At 37.1% G+C, this 12,983-nt stretch overlaps 1 protein-coding gene across 1 annotated transcript in view; it reads left to right on the top strand.

The window, feature by feature from the left end:
• The window catches only part of HTR2C (5-hydroxytryptamine receptor 2C), a 298,109-nt gene that overhangs the window by 149,091 nt on the left and 136,035 nt on the right, over positions 1-12,983 (top strand). The window lies entirely within an intron of this gene.

The raw sequence follows: 12,983 nt of genomic DNA, 5'->3' as shown, positions 1-12,983 counted from the left end.
ATGTTCTGTATATTAAAACAACAAAGAATGGGAGAAAACTCTAAAATAAATCATGAACAGAGTCAAATGAACTTAACTCTATTTGAAATTATTAACATAACCATACTGAGTAGAGAGCACAGGAATTACCCTAACCCGTATAGCTTTAAAGCACAATTTTTGTCCTGTATACACAATGGAAAGCTAAAGAAAAATATGAACAAATGAATTGCAATATTAGGTTTTATTTTATCAGAGGTGTACAATGGCAATTCTGAAACTACTTCCTGTGTATTCTGAGATAGAATATGCATATAAGTATGCTGAAGATAATAGAAACTAAATTTCTCACTGTTGCATAAGGAAGTTGAAAACTTGGAAAAGGAAAACAAGTAATGTATCCTGTGGTTTTGGATTAATTTTTCCTGGTATCAATATGAATTCATGGAGAAGATAGATAATAATGATAATAATAATAGTGATGATATAAATGGAGATAGAAATCAATATTTGTATATATGTGTATACTTAGAATTATTTTCTATCTCTGTTAAGAGGGCCTAACAGCAACAACACATGAGTAGCAGTAAGCACAAATGGGAATAGACAGTCCTTGGAAAAATGAGGCCCAGGGCAAGAATATTATGAGAAGTCTGGAACATATTTTGAGCTAGAAAGTCAGGAAGTGCTCAAAGAATGATGAGACTATATTTAAAACACACACACACACAGAAGCAAGCTTAATGGGACCTCCCCCTCATCAAGTCTGGGAACATTTGAACATTAAGATGAATAATGAGAGCTCTGATGCCAACAAAAATAGAATAAGCCCACTAAAGACTCCCTCTTTTGCTATACTCATGTAATAATTCTGGAAAAAAATTCCAAAGCAATTGCCCAAGGACGTAGAAAAATAAACAGAAGTTGCCAGATTGGGAGGGAAAACAAAACAGAAATGGAACCTCTGTGAGAGTGAGCTTCTCATTTTTTTTCTCCCACTTTTCTCTAGCACCTCTGCCCCAAGGCCAGTCCTCAGTCACATGGTTACATGGGAGTAGTACAGGAGTGGCTAAAACTCTTATGGATACCCAATCTTTCTGAGCAGACTAACTGGCAAAAGAAGCCTCTGAGGCCAAACGTCATTTAAATATTTTTTTCTCTTCCTTTTTTTATGTGTTGGTTTTGCCAGAAGGATGGCTCTAGTCAGATGGCTGTGCTTTGGTGGTGTGAGCACTAAAATTTTGAAGAGATCCTTTCATTTCTGGCCAGAGGACCAGAAAAAAATAGGCTAGGACTATGCCCTGAGTGGCACATGTGTGGGAGAGACTCAAAGCAGCATATGCAAAGGTTCTGAAAACAAAAGATATTGTATCCATGGCCTACAGACATGAACACTACTAACTCTGAACCTAACTGGTCTGATTGCCTAGTAAACCAAACAAGTGGGGATGCCTGGATGGCTCAGTGATTGAGCTTCTGCCTTTAGCTCAGGTCATGATCCTGGTGTCCTGGGATCAAGTCCCACATCAGGCTCCCTGCCGGGAGCCTGCTTCTCCCTCTGTCTTTGTTTCTGCCTCTCTCTGTGTCTCTCATGAATAAATAAATAAAATCTTAAACCAAACATGTGAACACAATCAGCATTCTTGAGAGGATTTTAACAGGACCCAGAGTCTACAAAATATAATATTCAAAATGTCCACAATGCAATACAAAATTACTTGACATGAAAAATACCCAAGAAATATAAAAAGTTTTAGAGGAAATGACCATCAACAGATCACACAAAGCCTTTAAATAATTAGTGAAAGGGAATAAAGGGAAAGGAAAGAAAATGAGTGAAAATATCAGTGACGGTGACAAAACATGAGAGACACCTAACTCTGGGAAATGAACAAAGGGTAGTGGAAAGGGAGGTGGGCGGGGGGTTGGGGTGACCAGGTGATGGGCACTGAGGGGGGCACTTGGCAGGATGAGCACTGGGTGTTATGCTAAATGTTGGCAAATTGAACTCCAATTAAAAATTTTTTTTTAAAAAAAGCAAAGCCTTTAAATAACTACTGTAACAATACTCCCTCTAGTACTGAATAGAAATGAATGGAAATATGGAAGTTCTTTTTTTAAAAAAGATTTTATTTATTCATTCACAAAAGACACACAGAGAGAGGCAGAGACGTAGGCAGAGGGAGAAGCAGGCTCCGTGCAGGAAGTCTGATGCGGGGCTCCATCCTGGGACTCCAGGATCATGCCCTGAGCCAAAGGCAGACACTCAACCACTGAGCCACCCAGGCATCCTGGAAATATGGAAGTTCTTAACAGAGAAAAAGAAACTATGAAAATGAAGAAAGTATAAAAACAATTGAATATTTTATGACAGGAAAATACAATATCTGAAAATTTTTTAAATCACAGGATAGGCTCAATAATAAAACAGAGAAACAGAGGAAAGAGCCAGGGAACTTGAAGATGAATTAATACAAATCACCCAAATTAAAGAATAGAGAGAAAGACTGAAGAAACATGAATAAGGCCTCAAGAACCTATTGGACTCTATGAAACTATAGAGTATTTGTGTCACTGGAGTCTTCAAAGGATAGGGGGAAAAAGATTAGCACAGGAGAAAAAAAAATCAATTGTTTTCTAAATTTTAGGAAAGACATAAATTTAGAGATTTGAGAAATTCACCAAACCTCAAAGAAAACTACATCAACACATCATAATCAAATTGCTAAACCCACACAAAAAAAAGAGTACATACTCCATAAGTCCATATAAAATTCTAGAAAACGCAAACCAATCTATAGTGGCAGAAAAAAGTCCGGTGGTTGCTAGGGACCAAAGGGAGTGAAGTGGACAGATGAAAATGATTATCAAATGGCATGAGGAAAATTGGGGGCATAATGAATGTGTGTATTATCTTGATAGTAGTGATTATTGCAGCAGTGTGTGTGTGTGGAGCCATATCAAATTGTGCATTTAAATATGTACAGTTTTTCATTTGTCAATTATATCTCAAAGCTGTTAAAAATTGTAAGATGCAACTAAAGTAGTGCTTAGGGGAATATTTGTGGCATTAAATACTTATTTTAGAAAAATAAGAATGGCTTCAAAGCAGTCGTGCAAGCTTCCATTTTAAGAAAGCCAGAAATGAAAAGCAAATTCAATTCAAGCCGAAGGAATTAGCAAAGTTCAGAGCAGAAATCAGAAAGATTAAAAATTGGAAAGTAACAGAGAGGACAGCCCGGGTGGCTCAGCAGTTTAGCGCTGCCTTCAGCCCAGGACGTGACCCTGGAGACCCGGGATCAAGTCCCATGTCGGGCTCCCTGCATGGAGCCTGCTTCTCCCTCTGCCTGTGTCTCTGCCTCTCTCTCTCTCTTTCTGTGTCTCTCATGAATGAATGAATGAATGAATGATTGAATACATACATAAATAAATAAATAAATAAATAAATAGTAACAGAGAAAAACCAGTGAAACCCAAAGCTGATTCTTTTACAAGATTAATGACAAAAGCCCCTTGCAGACTGATCAAGAAAAGAAAAAGACAGCTCAAATTACCAGTATCGGTTAGGAAAGAGGACCATCACTGGAGAAATTACAGACATCAAAATATAGTAAGTAAGACAATATTATAAAAAACTGTATGAGTATCAATTCAACAACTGACATGAAATAGACTAATCCTCTTAAAGACATAAACTTCCAAAGATCACTTGAGAAAAAATGGCCAACCTAAGTAGTCCTACTAAAAAAGCATAATCTGTAACACTGACCCTGGTGGGGTTCAAGTAATTTCTTCTTTTCTGACTTCCTTTTTCCATGTATTTCTGTTATTGCATGTGAATCTGAAATGTCATCTTTAATTGGTTCTATTTTCCATTATTTTGGAGAAATTAGAGTATATATATTCAAGATCTGTGTAGACAAATCAATTGTATAAAGATATGTTGTTCAGCTTGCCCATACTGTCTAGGGGTAAATATTTGTAAAGTTGCAGAGCGTACAATTAATTGTTTGTGACTTTGAAGGAAACTACAGTAATCGCAGCTAACATTTGCTGAGGATTTTCTATGTGTCAGGCACTGTTTTGGGCACTTTGTATGTATTAAACCATTTAATTTTCACCAACCATGTGACTGAGGTACTGTTACCATCAGATTTTACATGTGGTGGAACAGAGGAATAGGATTATTGCATAACTCACAAAATGTCACATAGGATATTATAGAGTAGGGATTTAAAGACTGAGGCTGTCTGGCTTTAGAGTCTATGTTCTTAAACACTGCAATAGATAACAGCAAGGATATAGCCCCCTTTGTTGAAGAGGCAAGAAAAATAGGGACAAATCCAAGTAAATCCCTTCAAAGGAAATTGGCAGACATGATATAAAAACACCAACGTGTCCAGTTATAGTCATGCAACAGAATACATACACATTGGATCAGGAGGTAATATGCCTAGGGATGTGTGAAATGACTGGACGAACTAGAGCTGAGGGAGGATAGTTCAGGAAGACTTCTCAGAGGTGGTGACACTGGCCAAATTTTAAAGAAGAAATGTTTCATTGGAGTTGGCTCTATTAAAATGTCAGGGCCTTGACAGTGGTGGCAATTTTTAGTTCTCACAAAAATCCCACTTGATAGATATGGAACTCAAAGATCATTCGACAGTCATTTTTGACCACCTACTATGTTCCAGGAACTCATCTCAATGCCGTGGCTAGCATACTAAACAATAACAAAAACGCTCTGCCTCGAAGGCTCAGGAGCCTAACTAAAGTTTGGTCAAGTAAAGAATCTTTGTCATCTCATTCCACTTACACATTCCTCACTTAATCTTTGACTTCCCCAAGGTCACATGACTAGACTAGTAGATTCTAATATCCATTTCATTTTTCATTATATCATTTTGACACTCATGGATTAAACATAAGGACAGTTTTGCTTTATTTTCTTTGTGGCGGTATATATAAATTGAATTAGAAGAAAATTCACCGTCAAGCTGTTCCCGAGAATGTCAAGACAGCGGGCCTGCTGATTTTTAAAAACCACCTAGGAATTGGCAGAAATTAAGGCAGTTCTATGAATTGGTTCAGTGCCTCAAATGTTCATTTGATGGCCAAGGCTTCTGGTTGTCATTAAGGTATTTTGTCCACAATATGCTTCAAAATGATTATTCTTTTTTGTTAAGATTGATTGAATGATTTCAGAGAGACTGAGAGTGCATTTGAAGGGAAGAGATGGGTAGGGGGAAAGAGAGAGAGAAAATCTCAAGCAGACTTACCACTGAATCCAGAGCCCCATGCAGGACTTGATCTCAAGACCCTGAGACCACAACCCAAACTGAAATCAAGAGTCAGATGCTTAACCAACTGAGCCACCCAGGTGCCCCCAAAATGATTACTCTTGCTCCAATAGATATCTCAAGTTTTTGTTTTTGTTTTTGCATTGGTGAACTTCTACAATGACTTTATATCTCAAGTTAGAAATTATTGTTATTGCTCTAAATTTCTTCCTCCCTGGAAACCTCTGCTCACTCCAAACCTCTGGGAAGATATGCTATGGTATAGGTAGGATCTGGCCCTCCAATTCTGGATATAAAAAGAAACATGATTAATAGGGTGTAATCAAATGATGTTCATGCACACAGGAATTCAGGCACCCACGTTCCCTGCTTCCCATTTCTTGCCAACTATTTTTTTATCCAGTTCTCCCTTGGACTCTGATTTAAAAAATGGAGCTACTTGCAAAGGGACTAAGAACATGAAAATTAAGAGATTTTAAATGGAGACCTGGGACCAGGCATCAGAATTTTCAAATTGCTAATGCGAGTGCTGAGCACACACTACTAAATTTGATAAAGTTCAGTAACGTTTCTAAGGGTTTCTGGAAGGGAGGGGGTGGGGAGATTGAGTGAGTGATGTGCATTAAGGAGGGCATGTGAGGCAATAAGCACTGGGTATTATATAAGATTGGTGAATCACTGACCTCTACCTCTGAAACTAACACATTATATGTTAATTAATTGAATTTAAATTTGAAAATTTTTTTAAAAGTTCAGTCATGTTTCAGTGTAATGATACAGGAAACGATCAGGCTTTAGATGTTGAAGACAGGCAACATTCAGAATGAAATGCAGCAATTAAATCAGAATTTTTCAGATTTAGTGTCTTAGATCCTATATATTTATTTTAGCACAGCAGAGCCATGCATAAGTAAGAAAAAATATTCAAATGTATTTGAAAGTTCATGATATAATTTGTGAAAGTCTCAGTTTCTCTTACGCTATAAAGCTGCAGTTTTACTTAGAGGATGATTATTTTCTTCTTTCCATTATTAGGCTACCCCCAGGTCCCCTTTCAAGCCATCTAGCAATGTTCTCTAGGTATCTTTTAATTCCCTCCCTTATCATGCCCTCTGGGCTATTGCGCCAGAATTTTTTTTTAAGATTTTATTTATTTATTCATGAGAGACACAGAGAGAGAAGCAGAGACATAGGCAGAGGGAGAAGCAGGCTCCCTGTGGGGCCTGACACAGGACTTGATCCCAGGATCCTGGGATCACAAACTGAGCCAAAGGCAGATGCTCAACCACTAAACCACCCAGGTGTCCCTGCACTAGAATTTTAAGGCTCTTGATACAGAGCTGGTTGACTAATGCAATACGCCTAAGAACACCATCAACACACAGCAGTTGACAGTTATTAGTTAAGTACTATTTCTGCATGCAGATTGGCAAAATGCCTGAGGGGTATTACCTGTGTTTAAATAGGTAACACTAAAGTCACAAGCACTTGTATCCTATTCCTCACTCATCAGGATCCAACTCCAGTGTCCCCATCCTCTGTTACTAGCTAGGACATCCTATTTTTCAGTACTGGCAGTTGAATTGCTCACCTGCTTCGCGCACATTCCGAAGTATCTGTAAATTCCATCACAGCAATAGGAGATTCTAGGCTCATCGTTAAAATAAAAACACCTGAAAAAAATAAAATAAAATAAAAACACCTGGAGCATTATGTAATATTTAATAACATAATAATTTTAAAAAATACATGGTTCGGGGATAAGATGGAGTAGACTCACTTTTCTCGGCTACTCTCCTCTAAATACAACTAAATACCCTGTAAAGGATTTGACAATTATAAAAGGATTCTAAAAGCACATAGAAGACTAAGAAACTCAGTACTTGAAGAATGCCATGGCAGGGGCTTTCCTGGGGTTTCTTTTTATCTTTCATATAGCCTACTCTTGGATACTGGAGAAGACTGCAACTCAGGATCTTCAATAGTCATAAACAAATGAGCAAAGCAAAACAGAGACTTAGTAAGTAGTCCCATACCCAGTGATGGGGCAGGCTCGTCTACCCACAGCAGTGGAACTAGTGGAACCTGGGTGCATGACTAAAGCTTTTTCCTTAAGATTAGGAACAAGGAAAGGATGTCTGCTCTCAGGAAAGTTTACATGACATAGTGCTGTAAGTTCTAGCCATTATGATAAGAAAGTGAAAGAAAGGCATATAAATTAGAAAGGGAGCAGTAAAACTGTTCCCATTTGCAGATGTCATAGTTGTCTGTGTAGAAAATCCCAAAGAGCCTGCGTGATCCTGGGGTCCTGGGATGGAGTCCCACATCGGGCTCCCTGGGTGGAGCCTGCTTCTCCCTCTGCCTGTGTCTCTGCCCCTCTCTCTCTGTGTCTCTCATGAATAAACAAATAAAATCTTTAAAAACTAAATAAATAAATAAAAATAAAAAGAAGGATAAAGTGAATTCACTCTACTTCATATGAAGTTTTACAAAATAGCAGCAGTGATCAAGACAATGTTGTATGCGCAGAGGATCAGATACATAGACCAGTGGAATAGAACAGAGAATCCAGAAATAGACCCACATAAATGTGTCCAGTTAATTTTTGACAAAGGTGTAAGAGAAATTCAATGGAGGAACAAGTGGTGCCAAAGAAATTGGTCATCCATAGGGGAAAAAAAAAAACCTTGATCTAAACTTCACACCTTATAAAAAATCAGCTCAAAGTAGATCACAAACTTAAATATAAAATGTAAAACTATAAAACTTTTAGAAAATCAAAGCATAGATAATCTCCTGGATTTAGGGGTAGGCAGAGTTCTTAGATTTTACAGCAAAAGCATGACCCATAAAGAAACATGTATAAATTGGACTTCAAAATTAAAAACTCTTGTCTTGTCACATACCCCTTTTAAGAGAATGAAAAGACAAACTACAGGGTAGGAAAAATATTTGTAAACTATATACCCAACAAAGGAATAATGTAATCACTGCCCATGGCCGCTATAAGAAATTATCACAATTGGTGACCTAAAAAGACAGAAACTTATTCTCACAATTCTAGAGGCCAGAAGTCTGAAATCAGTATTGCTAGGCTGAAATCTTGGTATCTTCAGGGTTATGATGCCTCCAGAGGCAATAGGAAAATATTCATCCATTCTTTGCCATTTTCAGCTTTTGGCTGCTTGGCATTCCTTGGCTTGTGGCTACATCAGCCCAATCTCTGACTCTGTGGTCATATCACCATCTTCTCTTCTTTATGAAATCTCCCTTTGCTTCTCTTTTATAAGGATACATGTGATTGCATTTAGGGCTGACCCAGATAATTCAGAAAAATCTCTCCATCTCAAGATCCTTAATTTAATTGCATCTACAAAGACTCCTTTTTATTGCCATATGAAATAGCATTCACAGGTTCCAGGGATTAGGATGTGAATATCTTTTAGGTCATTTTCAGCAGAGCACAACTATCATCTAGAGCATGCAGAGATTTCTCAAATCTCAACAGGAAAAAAAAATAACCCATTTACAAAATAGGCAAAAGACATGAAGAGACATTTTACCATGAAGAATATACGGATGGCAAATAAGCACCTGAAAAGATGTTCAACATTATCTGCCCTTAGGGGAAATGCAAATTAAAACCACCATTAGATACTGATATGTACCTATCAGAATGGCAAAAATTAAAAAATAATGACAAAAGTAAATTCTACCAAGGTTTCAGAATAATTAGATTGTTCATTCATTGTTGGTGAAAATACATAATGGTACAGACACTTCGGAAAATAGTTTGGCAATTTCTTGACATCCTCAACAGGCAACTATCTATACTACCCAGCAATTTCTCTCCAGGACATTTACCTCAGAGAAATGAAGACATATGTTTATTTAAAAACAAACAAACAAACAAAAAAACACCCAGGGTATCCCTGGGTGGCTTAGCAGTTTAGCGCCTGTTCGGCCCAGGGTGTGATCCTGGAGTCCCGGGATCAAGTCCTGCATCAGGCCCCCTGAATGGAGCCGGCTTCTCCCTCTGCCTGTCTGTCTGTCTGTCTGTTTCTCTCTATCTATCTCTCATGAATAAATAAATAAAATCTTTAGAAAAAACACCTATACACCGGTGTTTTATAGCAGCTTTATTTACAAGAGCCCCAAACTGGAAACAACATTCAACGGCTGAATGGTTAAACAAACTGTGGCATATCCCTACCACAAAATACTACCTAGCAGTTAAAAGGGATGACTATTGATTCACACAACCTAGATGATTCTCCAAAGAATTATTCTGAGTGACCAATGCCAATCCCAAAAGATCACACACAAAATGCTTCTATTTATATAGCATTCTTTACATGACAAAATTATAGAAATAGAGAACAGATTAATGGTTTTCAGGGTTTAAAGGAGAAAAGAGGAGGAAAGGGGGAGGAAAGAGGCCATGGTTATAAAAGGAGAAGCAGGAGGAATCCATGCAGGGATGCAAATGTTCCATATCCTTACTATGTCAATGCCAATATCCTGGTTGTATTATTTCCCCATTGTTTTGCAAGATGTTATAATTAGAGGAAACTGGGTAAAGGACACGAGCAGTCTCTCTGCATTATTTCTTACAAGTATCTGCATGTGAATTTGCAACTATCCCCAAATAAAAAGTTCAATTAAAAAATGTATGTGTAAGGTATAAGTAAGTTTTGAAGCATCCGAAACTCACTCTAAACTAAGGCCTGGGAACTCCCTATTTCTCAGAAGACCTTGATCCCTCTACTGAGGAATAATATATATAAACTACCTCCTGAAAGGGTAAAATCGTGCAATATTTATATTCACCAGCAGACATTTCTTTTTCCTTACCTGTTTAAAATCACCAATATTCTGTATCAAATAGTTGAGATGCATCTAGTTCGAATTTTGCTAATAGAATTACATTATATTCTATAATTTCAATTTACTATCATATTGTATTAGTTCTCAGAAAACAATATACCAACTTAAACATTCCTTTTAACATGTATTAGAAAACCAATTGCCTTTGCTCTCCCTAATTCCTGCCAGCCTGACAAGATTCCTGCAAATAAGCAGATGAGTATTCCCAACACTGTAAGGTTAGGAGGAATAAGCACTTAGAAAACATGTGCACACGTGCACACACACAAATAATATACATTTGCCCAGCCAAGTATCATATGATCTTATGCCTCTTGTCCTGCAAATAGATTTACTACACACAATTTTAATAATACTGATTATTCATTTTTAAAAAAGGTACTGACTTTTTATTTATATAAATTTATTATTTACTTATATAAATTAAAACAATTTATTGATGTCAATACATAAAATTGAATATTATTACATTTATTCTGTTCTGGTAAAGATATTATGATATCCCAAATTATTTCACTTATTAAAAATCAGTATTCGAAAACCTCAGAAGAAAATAAAAGCTAACAATGATAATGAATGTGCAACTTAAGAGTGTTTTGTTATCAAAGTGCCTTTAAGTCCCCATAGGTCTTTCCAAAGTAGATACCTTTTCTGAGATTTTCAAGGACATAAAACTTTCTTTATCATATACAGCCACTCTTAAACAGAAGAAACACTGAATTGTCACCAGAACAATGTTCAATTAACAAGTAAATGAACAATGGAGAAGAAATAACATATTCAGGGATCCCTGGGTGGCGCAGCGGTTTGGCACCTGCCTTTGGCCCAGGGCGCGATCCTGGAGACCCGGGATCGAATCCCACGTCGGGCTCCCAGTTCATGGAGCCTGCTTCTCCCTCTGCCTATGTCTCTGCCTCTCTCTCTCTCTGTGTGTGTGACTATCATAAATAAATAAATAAATTTATAAAAAAAAAAGAAATAACATATTCAATCAAAATCCATATTGATACATAGATAATATCACATTTAGACACAAATATATGGACTTATTTACCCATATTAAAAATTCCACAAAAGTGTGCAAAATATTTATTGAATCTTCAATTGAAACTATCTTCCCTTCTTCTTTTTTTCTGACAAGGACACTTTGACCTTAGATGTATAGGACTATAAAAAAGAACCAAAATGAATGATCTTTAACATTCATTCATTGTTAGGTGAAAACAAAGCCATGCTGACACCTTGCCTGCTCTAGGATCTGACCCATCCTTCTCACGCTTCACAGAGTAATAAGTTCTCAGCACACATTATGGCACCTTGGAAATCGCCACCCTATTTCCCCCTACCATGGTTCTCCCACCCCATTACCATTTACTCAGATTCAGTGGGCATCAATATGATACTATTCACTCATTAGTTTTGACCACTCACTATGCATTAGGCACCATGGTAAATACTAGAGATACAGCAGGAAAAGAAAAGAGATGTAAGTTTATGGAAATTACTGTCTAGCTGTGAGATAGGGGCAGAAGAATAGCAAAGAGCATCTTCATTTCAGAAAGACAGTCATTTATAAGGCAGAGATACTTTTGGAGTAAGGATGGGGGAACGGTTTGAGAAAATACCCTTCCCAGGAATAAGCAAAAACAATAGACAAAAAAATGTTAACTATTGAAACCACACACTTGCCAATCTACATAACTTTGCAGGATTAAAATGTAATTTATTATTATTATTAATTATTATAAATTTCTACAGTTTTGTAATGGATGTCCTCCAAAAGAAGAGTCTTCCTGCCAAGTTTTTATACCTTTTCTCTTCGGTAATTTTCTCCTACCAATATATGGGGACACCAGATGAGAGTGATTTCTCTTTCAAAGCCATTGGATTAATTTATGCAAGTACGGGTAGTCTATTCTTGAATTTCTGATTCTCTATCCAGACATTATCACATAATATCTGCCACTGAGCACCCATGATACTTTCATGTACATTATTTGGTTTACCACAATGGAACAATACCAACTGAAGGCCTCTCTCTGATAACCATGATTTCTTTTCAGACAACATACTTATCATTCATTTGCAAGTCCTCAACCAAACTAGACTTCTAGGGGATTTGGGGAACAGAGGCTCCCCCTTCACCATACAATTCATGCAGTCAAACATCTGTCTACAAAAATAGCTTCTGGGTCATTTGTTAAGAAAATGCATGATCTGGGGCAGCCCCAGTGGCTCAGCAGTTTAGCGCCGCCTTCAGCCCAGGGCCTGATCCTGGAAACCCAGGATTGAGTCCTACGTCGGGCTCCCTGCATGGAGCCTGCTTCTCCCTCTGCCTGGGTCTCTGCCTCTCTCTCTCTCTCTGTGTCTCTCATGAATAAATAAATAAAATCTTTAAAAAAAATGCATGATCTATTTTAGTAGCTTTTTATTTAGAGAAAATACTTTTAGAAATTGAAGATAACACAACCATTTTAATGAACTAAAGCAAGTAAACATCAATATAATTTTTTTAAGATTTGAAAAATTCCATATAATATCTTTCTAAAGTAGGGCTACTTATAATAATTACCTAAATATTCAATTTGTATCCTTTGAGAAGGTTAAGTGTATTGGGTTTGGTCCTCTGTTCACTTGAGTCAAGAAATCTGTCAATCAGAAATAAGTCTAGTAGTATTGGGTTTGGTCCTCTGTTTGCTTGAGCCAAGAAATCTATCGATCAGAAATAAGTCTAGTAGCTAAATTCCTGTGGAAGTTCTAAAAGGGTTAGTTGTTATCAAAATATACCATAGGATTCTCTCTACACAAAGGAAAATA

This window comes from Canis aureus, chromosome X (assembly GCF_053574225.1).
Source record: "Canis aureus isolate CA01 chromosome X, VMU_Caureus_v.1.0, whole genome shotgun sequence".
In the NCBI taxonomy this organism is placed as follows: Eukaryota; Metazoa; Chordata; class Mammalia; order Carnivora; family Canidae; genus Canis; species Canis aureus.
This window is presented reverse-complemented; position numbering and strand designations above follow the sequence as displayed.